The following is a 9,871-nucleotide window of genomic DNA, read 5'->3' on the forward strand; positions in this document are numbered from 1 at the left end:
GACTCGCCGAGTAGGGCCGACTCGTCGAGTCCATGAAGTGACTCGCCGAGTCCAGTCGAACAGAAGCCAGAAAAACGATTTTCAGTATGTAAACAGTTATAGCATCACATACAACAGAAACCAATCAAGGCTCTGATACCACTGATGGGTTTTATACATAAGAACAATCCTATGTGCTCATACAAACCCTAATGCTTGGATCTAGGTTTCTCTATTGTACATGCAATGAATCCAAGACTTACAAACCCTAATCTAGCATACATAATTTCGAAATTAACATATAACATCAGATCTAGATGTTTACCTCTTCAATGGAAGCTTGAATCTTCTTTCTTGGAGCTTAGAGTCACAATTGTAACTCCTCTAATGGCTTACAAACACCACAAGAAAGAAGGCAACTATGAGAGAGGAGGGAGGATGCTTAATTTTGGCCTAGGGTTTCTCTTGAAAAACTAGTGGCCGAAAATTGAAGCCTAGGGGTCTTATTTATATTGTAGGCTGCTAGGGTTTCAGTCTAAACCCTAATGGACAGCTTATTCACCAAGCAGCCCAAGGAACCTTCTGGAATAAGGCCTTGGACGAAAATATGATGATCCTTCATCATAATTTCGTTCCCCCTTAGTCCATTAGGTTTCCCAGCCCAAAACTCAACTATCACACATTTGACAGTTTATGCCCCTTTGTTTAATTAATCTCTTTTAGTCACCAAATTAATTCCTAATTAATTTATGACTAATACTAATTAAATAAATATGATTTCTCCTTTAATATATTATTCTAATAATATATTAATAAACCATAATATCCTCTCTCTTTCTTTAAATTACCTTGTCAAGTTGCTTTGGTGAAGGCAACCCAAAAGGACCATGCACAACCGGGTCAAGTACATACCAAATATAGTTACGGGCTTAGACACTAATCCAACATAAGGTACTTACGGATTGAAGGGGAAGAGCTCGGGATGATCGCATCGCACACACTACATTGTTCCGCTTTTTATTTGACTCTAATTTAACTAGATGATTATTGATATAATATGATTTTATTATGGTTTTTCTGAAACAAATTTGATGATGGTTGTTATGAAACGAATTTGATGATGGTTTTTAACATTATACAAATGAAATTTTTGGTCTTAATTTTTGGGACATTACAAGTTGGTATCAGAGCATTGGTTTTGAGGGATTCAGACACACTCTCGGGTGTGTCTGAACTCGCACGAAGGATTTGGTAGATGTTTATAAAAAGGAATGTTTTATAAAAATAATTTTCTAACAAAAGAAAGGGGTGTGGTGCATGCAATCGACCGATCTCAAGTAAGTTTTCCCAAAATACCCATACATGTTGTATGATATGCTTGATCTGTGAATCTGTGAATCACATGCTACATTAGGTCTAAGGATCTAGGATAGATGCCTTTGTATACCTGCTATATGAGCTTGTAGAATTGAATGCTAGTACTGATCAGTCAGTGATAGGGTGGCTTGTTTAGGTTATGCTAGATTTCGATTACTCAATGCTCGAATGTTGCTTGCTTTGTGCTTTTATGAGTTCTCATTAACTTCAACTAACTAGTAAGCGAATACGCCAAATTACATATTATTGAGACTAAATAATTTTAGAAAGTTAGGTTTTAACTCTATTGCGCAACTCTTGTTTGAGTCCAACCATTATAGTGTGAGACCTTTCATTCGAAGTATTATCTGGTGTCGGTGATATGTAATTGTATTCGTGAGCTAGTTAGAGGGTGTTAGGGGAGTTCCTTCTACAGCTGATGGCGGGGAGTAGTGTGGTGGTTGGCCTAGGAAAACCTAAGAAGAGATTTGGTGTTGGGAGCATTGTCTTGTTGAGGGTTGTATGTATAGTCAAGGGAGTAACTTGGAGGATTCGGGGCGATCCTTGAGGAAAGTATAGATAGATGTGGAAGGTAGTATGAGCTCGTACTACTGTAAGCAGAGGATCCGTACTCGAGACAAGGAAATCCATGATTATACCAGGAAGCTTGTAGAGTATGGGATCCCTCAATGTTTATATATGTGTGTTCTGATGGTTTGAATGGTCTATTTTCAGTATGGTGTTCACTCGAGGAGGATTTGGTAGTGGTTCTGGTGCTGGTGAGGGTTCGGGTTTGGGTTTTGGAGCCGGACAGTTGGATGATCAGATGCGGGAGTTCATTTCGTCAGAGATTACCCACAATACTCTTGAGCAGACTCCTATGATCTTCGACATGGTCAAGGAGGGTATCATGGATATTTTGGATGAGCGCTTGAGCACTTTTCGTGATGAGATGGTGGCATTGATTGGAGCTCCAACTTTTACTTTCCATGAGTTCCTGGCATATGGAGCCCCAGAGTTCTTCAGAAAGAAGGACCCAATTGCAAGCAGGAGTTGGTTGGCGGATGTTAGGAACGCCTTCCGATCTAGTTTTTGTCCTGGGGAGGCGAAGGTCCGACTTGCATCTTGTCTTCTGAAAGACAGAGCTCAACACTGGTGGGAGGAGGTTGGACATGCCTTGGGAGGCGAGGCGATTAAGTCCATGACTTGGGAGGATTTTGTGATGAGATTTTAGGCCATGTTCGCACCTGTGATTGAGGTACAACAGTTGGCGAGAGAGGTCCAGGACCTTCGCCATACTACTGAGATGGTAGCGGAGATCACTTCTATGTTTCGTGAGAGGGCGTTATTGTTTCAGCAGTATGTGGCGGATGAGGAGCTGAAGAAGGCAAGGTACCATGAGATGATGAGAAGCGATATTAGGCAGTTTGTGAGCTGATCCAGTTGCAGGACACTAGATGTTATGATAGTCAGAGCCAGAGAGTAGCAGGACCAATGGTAGCACCTGCTCTAGCGACTCTACGGATTACTGATGGCCACTAGCGCAAGGTGGATGCGCCTATTGTGAGGATCAGGGCTTTTCAGCTGACAGCCGAGGAGGCTCGTGCAACACCTGATGTGGTGACGGGTATAACACCCGTAGATTCGGGTTAGTCATTTTAGAGACAATAAGTGTCGAAAATGACTTTTCGACAAAAGATTATTTAGAATAAATAATCTTAACCAAGTTGTAGAATATGTCACAAGGGTTCCGTACATATAAAGAACGTCGAAATCCGAGTTATAACGAAGAAGTTATGGCCCGTCAAAGTTTTACGGCAAAACCGGCACGGCACTGCGTGACGTAAATAGTGAATTTACAATAGAGGACTTTTTAGCCTTAGCGATCTAAACAAAAGTCGTAGTATACGTTAAACCGAGAGCGTGCATAAAAAGAACACCCAAATCTGACTTCGTATGAGGAAGTTATGATTTTTCTAAGATTTGACATAGCAGTGCATAGCCAGGAATTTGAATTTTAGATCGAGCGGTTTTTGGCCAAAGCGACCTAAATGAGAATTGACGATCTCATTAATAGGAACTCAATGATAAAAATACAGACGAAAATGGAGTCCGTATGTAGAAGTTGTGAATTTTACGCAGTTATTTAACAGTATAATCTTCTCATACTATTAAATTTAAGATCGGTCGAGAATTAGCCGACGGAGTCAAAAGGAGAGTTGTAGATCTTGACAATACCTATGCGTGGATATAAAGAACGTCAAAAATGGAGCTCGTATGCGAAAGTTACGGATTTTAGAAGTCGGAAGTGTGCTGTGCGAAAATGGGTGACGTGGCACAATCTTGGCCATTGCTTTTTCCCCAAGGCTTGCCACCAGATGGTGACATGTGGCACCAAGTTCAGCCATATTTGACCCTATTGTAAGTCCCCAATCTGCTTGTGTATCAATCAGATCCGTTTGATGGTGCAGAATCCCAATCAAACGGATGATGCCAGATCTAATGAAGAAGAAGGAGAAGAAGAAGATGATGAATCTTTGATGTATTCAAAGATATGAGTGATGCTCCATACACATTAGATTCTCTCACACACACTATTCTTCTCTCTAACTTTCTCTCTCTACAATATGCTCTCCCACCTTTCTAGCCTTACACCCATTCTCATTTTCACTCCTCACCACTAATACAATATATAGTGGACATGGGCCGTGAATGGGTTTACGGCCGTGAACCAGTTCACGGCCGTAAACACCCACCTGGGCCGTGAACACAACAACGAACACATATTACATTACAGAAAAATATATTTTCCTAGAAAAGTAAAGTATAAACCAATATTTTAGACCCAACAATCTCCCCCTTGGTTTATAGCTTTCTTTTCTAATTGACCCAACAAGCTCCCCCTAAAAAGTAGCTGGCCTTCTTGTTAATCTTCATTGGGAGCTTGGCTTCAACATTAATCTTCAAATTCTTCACAACTTCAAGATGAACTTGATGAATCTTTAATAAATGACTTCATCTTGAGCACTTGGGCTTTTCTTCAGAATTTGGCATTGAACGCACATTGGGTGAAGAGGCTTCTTGTAGATATTCTTGAAAAATAGCGCTTTCAGCTTGAGAATCGTTAGAGAGAATATCAGAGAGAACTAATCTTCTGGATCACTTCAGCAGGTTCATGGATAGCAGCAGACTGATTGAGGAGGCTTCAATGCAATCCGTCACATAATCTTCAAGAACAGCTTGACCTTGCTTCTGGGGTTGAAGGATTGAATGTTGAAAGAATAGTCTTCATTTCTTGCTCCTTCGAATGAGAATTCTTCGATGATCACGGATGAAGCTTTGGCTCAGAAATCTCGATACAGTCTCCATGAGTCTCATCTACATCTGAATTCACTTTTCAAGACAAAGCAAAACTAAAAGATAAAAACAAAACTAAAAACAAAATTAGCACACAATATTTTTGGATTTTTGATTTTTCTGAACAAGAAATAAAACGGAAATAACACTATTTTTTGGATTTTTAATTTTCTGATTTTTGTTTGATTTTTGATTTTTGATTTTTATTTTAATTCTCCCCCTTAGTTTGTGCATAGAGGAAAACTATGAACAAATTTAACTAAAACAAAAATATTTGGGATCAAAATTGTGAGACAGTCTTAACTTGTTTATTAGTACATTCACCTTCATTAATAGATCTTGTAAATCGCCGGTATTGTGGTCCACTTAAACACGAGAGATTGTGACAAAATTAGGACATCCTACAAGTGACAAGACAATGTGATCCTATGTTCCTAGATAATATTTCTAAAGGACCATTCAACTGACGACGACCAAAGATATTGTTGTCCACCTAAATTGAGCAGCGAGATCTACAGACAACCTAGTGATTGTTCAATTTTAAATGTAATAGAACATGTTTCCCGCTTCCTGACATACCCCAATAATCAGGAACTTCCATAGTACTCCTTACTTTAGGTGAGCATACAATTATTATGAGAGAAGTCAGATTTAGAATGCATATGCTATACACCCAGGTCGGATCTCTTCTAATCTTGCAGAGGGTGAAACATATGACTAACCAGATTTAGAGGGATTGAGAAGTAGAATGGTGCATATGCTGTGTACCAGGTCGGATGTATTTCAATCACGCAAAGGAGACAACATATGACTAACAGACAGGAAGAATTGCATAGATAGAAGATGCAGAGAAATAGAATTGCATATGTTGCAGTCCAGGTCGGATGTATTTCAATCACGTAGAGGAGACAACATATGAGTAACAGAAAGAAAGAAAGAAAATAATTTCCTATAGACCTACTTTATCGGAATTCCCCAGTCGTCCCATCAATACCGGAATTAAGGACAGAGTCCGTACATCGAGGAAGAGTTAAACCACGGTTCTAGATACAGATTACTTTAGTGTGACCGGTGGATTCTCATGTATATCTCCCTGCTCAATCTATATGAGCGTCGTATTTTCAGGCTAAATGGATCTATCTAGGTCAAGATTTTTCAAGTCTCTAGATTCCTTAAGTTCATCTATGCCTAATCAAGTCCATTTTAAATCTTTCGTGCCTACCAGTGCATCGAACACAGAGCCTAGACAATTCAACGTTGGTACGTTACACTGACTCAAATTGCATATTATCACATGAATATATCACTTCCCAACACATCACCTGCAAGCACATTCCATTAATAACATATTTTTGGATTTTCTGATTTTCTAATGTTTTTGGATTTTTTAAAATTTTCTGATACCACTTGTAAGTCCCAAATCTGCTTGTGTATCAAACAGATCCGTTTGATGGTGCGGAATCCCGATCAAACGGATGATGCCAGATCAAAATAGAAGAGAAGGAGAAGAAGATTCACACACTAACACCCACTTAAGCTCCTCTCTCTCTCTCTCCTCTCTCTTGGTCGTACACTCTCACACATGTGCACTCCTCACCACTAATACAATATATAGTAGACATGGGCCGTGAATGGGTTTACGGCTGTAAACCTGTTCACGGTCGTAAACACAACCGTAAACACATATGCTTCCGTAAACACCAAGTTGTTTACAGTCCTAGACATAAAAATACATTTTCCTAGAAAAGTAAAGTATAAACCATATTTTTGACCCAACACCTATAAATACAAACCCTTCCACCCGCATTTCTTCACACCTCCACCCTTCTCTCTCGACTCTCTCTCTAAACCTCCCAAAATTCCCCCATCGCTAGAAGAAAGCCCCGGAGCGCTCGACGGCTCCAAGAAGAAGAGCTTTCGGCTCGGAAGTTCTGCCCCTGCAGAGCCTGGCTTCTAGCCAAACTCCCTCGTAGGTAAGATACTCCTACCCTATTTTAAATATAGCTTTTATTTAATTATAGTAATGTTATTATGACCTTATAATAAATATTTGGGCTATTATTATGAGTTATATAAGTGTCGTTATAATATCTTTTTAACCACTCACGATACGGGGAATCTGGTTTGAAGGGCCGCTTGGGTTGTTGGATTTCAGAAGTGCTATATGCCAAAATGGTCCTACCCTCCGGTGTTTCATGTCTGGCCCCTGTCTGTACATAGTGGGTGAAAAGTATTGTTTTAACGCTTATATAATAATAATAATACTAAGACTATTAATTAGTCTCGGTGAATATTATACTAAACTCTAGTGGTAATAACACTAGGTTTCGTCAAAGGAAATTGTTTTTTTAAGACGCGAAGCGCTGTCTGAGTTCGGAATCACCACCTTATCAGGTGAGTGCATAGTCCCTTTCATAAACATGATTTTAATTGTAACACCCGGATTTCCAGGTATATTATTTTTAATTATTTATTTTGAGAGTCTTTGATCTACTCGACGAGTTGGTGCGATAACTCGTCGAGTAGGAGCAGGGTGGCCACGTAAGTTTAATGAACATCTCGACGAGTCCAAGAGTAGACTCGCCGAGTAGGCGCTGTGGGTGAAAACCCTAAATCCCCGGGCATGTGCCCTATTTAAGGGACCTTATGCCCCTCATTTGCAGCCACCCTCACCCTTGAGAGCACCAGAGCACCTGAGAGCGTTGTGAGAGAGAGAAGAAGCCGTTTTCTTCATTCTAAGTGTGTTTTTACAAGAAAGAAGGAAGGAGGTCAAGCAAGGAAGATTGAGGAGCTCAGATCTACCACCATTTGATCAGAAGAGGCTGCTAGAGGTATTAATATGTGCTCAATCTCGTGTATTTGGTGATCTACTTGAATCTAGGGTTTTCTTATGCCTTCTTTAGCTTGGATTCGAAGTATGTGAGGTCCCAAGGTGGAGTTCTTCTTAGATCTGGACCTTAAGAGGTCCAGAGAGTCCTATCTATCTTGCTTTATGCTATTCCATTTGAGATATTAACCTAGGTTGCCATTTTTGGGGCTATTTCACCAAAAGAAGCTTTTTGGACGTTGCATGAGTGTAAAGGTCAGACCTTTACGTGATTTTAGGGTATGGTAAGGTCAGATCTATAGGTTAGAGAAACAAATCTGACCTCAGAAGGTCATTTGAGTGTTGCCATGGAAGGAACTCGCCGAGTCCATTAGTGCACTCGACGAGTCGAGTCGGGGTTGCCCCGCGATTCGTGACAGGTGTAACCCGTCGAGTGAAGGGATGACTCGACGTGCCAAGTAAGGCTAGAAGGATTCAAACGACCCGCATGGACTTGACGAGTCGCCCATGTGCACTCGACGAGTCGGGTCAAAGTTTGACAGTTGACTTCAGTTGACCTTAGGGTTTGGTCAAGCTGATTCAGGAGAGTTCAGGGAGGGGTAGAATGGCCTTCTACCCAATCTTTAGAGATGAGTCTATGAGAGGGTATTGATCAATAATGTTATTATGTTAATAGGAGGAGGCTAGGTCGGGTTATCGAGTACGAGAGGTTATCCGACATCGTACGAGGTGAGTCTTCTCACTATACTGTACCTGGAGTGGTACCTATGTGTGACCGGAAGGTCTTATATGCTATGCGATGTATGTGCTGTATGCTGTTATATGATATGGATGTGGTATGTATGTTATGAATGCTAAGGACCGGAAGGTCATTATGCTAAGGACCGGAAGGTCATTATGGTATGGACCGGAAGGTCAACATGATATGGACCGGAAGGTCATTACAGGTAGGACCGGAAGCTCTACCAGGGATGTAGGACGGAAGTCCTCTGAGACACAGCGACCGGAAGGTCTTATAGCCTTGAGTGGCGTATGTGCGTATGTGGTATTTTGGGGAACTCAATAAGCATTTATGCTTACAGTTGTTGTGTTATGTGTTTCAGGTAGTAGCGAGGATCGCGGGAAGGCGCCGACATGATTCGTACACACTCATGGAGTTTATGTCTTGTGATTCCTGGGACATGTTTTGTTATGATAACATTGGATACATTATGTTTTGATATTACCTTATGAATAAAAGTATGTTTTAAAAATGAAAAATTGTTTTGGAAATTTACGTTGTTACATTAATACAAGTATTGATTGAAGTATTAAATATATGTTTATGTGCGAGTTATTTGATGTTGCCTGAAATACATGTTAAAGAACCTACCTAATTATATATAATGATTTAGGATAAAGAGTAAACCTAAATTAATTATGAGGAATATTGGGTAGTATCTTCTTATGAGTACGAGTGAGTTATACACAGAGAATAGAACTTTAAAATATGTCATTGATCCGGGAGCATGGATTAGACATAGCCATTGTCCCTAGTCCGAGAGTATGGATTAGATATAGTCAATTGTCATTAATCTGGAAGTATGGATTAAGACATAGTCAGTTGTCCTTAGTCCGAGAGTATGGATAGGACATAGTTATTTGTCATTAATCCGGGACTATGGATTTAGACATAGACATTTGTCCCTAGTCCGAGAGTATGGAATGGGCACAGTTAAGATCCGAGAGCATGGATTAGATCCGAGAGTATGGATTAAGTAAGAGGTAAAATTTAAGGTCCGAAAGTATGGATAGTCTCGTTGTGAGGATTAACAGGGTGGGGCAAGAGTTGCTTATATATATGGTGAAATTGTATATTTTGTGAGTTTAAATTATATATATGATATAACATTGTGGGATTGAAATCCCTATGTACTCACCAGGTTTCCCAACCTGAACCACTCAAGCTTATTTGTATCACAAGTGTCGATATGAAGCTACTTTACACTGAGAGATTTAAAAAAGATGTAGATCACTAGTGTAAATGAATGTAAGTTCTGTTTATGCTTATGTTTCTGTATTGACGATGACATCCCAACGTTTTGAAAATGAATAAAAATACATTTATTTAGAAATGATTTGATAACGTATTTATCATGTTTTTCTGGGAACAAATTCCGCAACATATTTCTTTAAAAGATACTCCGATTTCAAAATAAAGCATAAACAAATCGGTCTTTTCTGGCCGTGAAAATGGGGATGTCACAGTTGGTATCAGAGCATTAGTTTAAGCGAACTAGGAATAAGTATTTATTTCTAGACTTAAACCTAGAATGCTAAGCGATGACCGTGAGGAGTGTGTCTAATAAATTT

Source organism: Lactuca virosa, chromosome 1 (genome assembly GCF_052849685.1).
Source record: "Lactuca virosa cultivar CGN04683 chromosome 1, Lactuca_virosa_CGN04683_v6, whole genome shotgun sequence".
In the NCBI taxonomy this organism is placed as follows: Eukaryota; Viridiplantae; Streptophyta; class Magnoliopsida; order Asterales; family Asteraceae; genus Lactuca; species Lactuca virosa.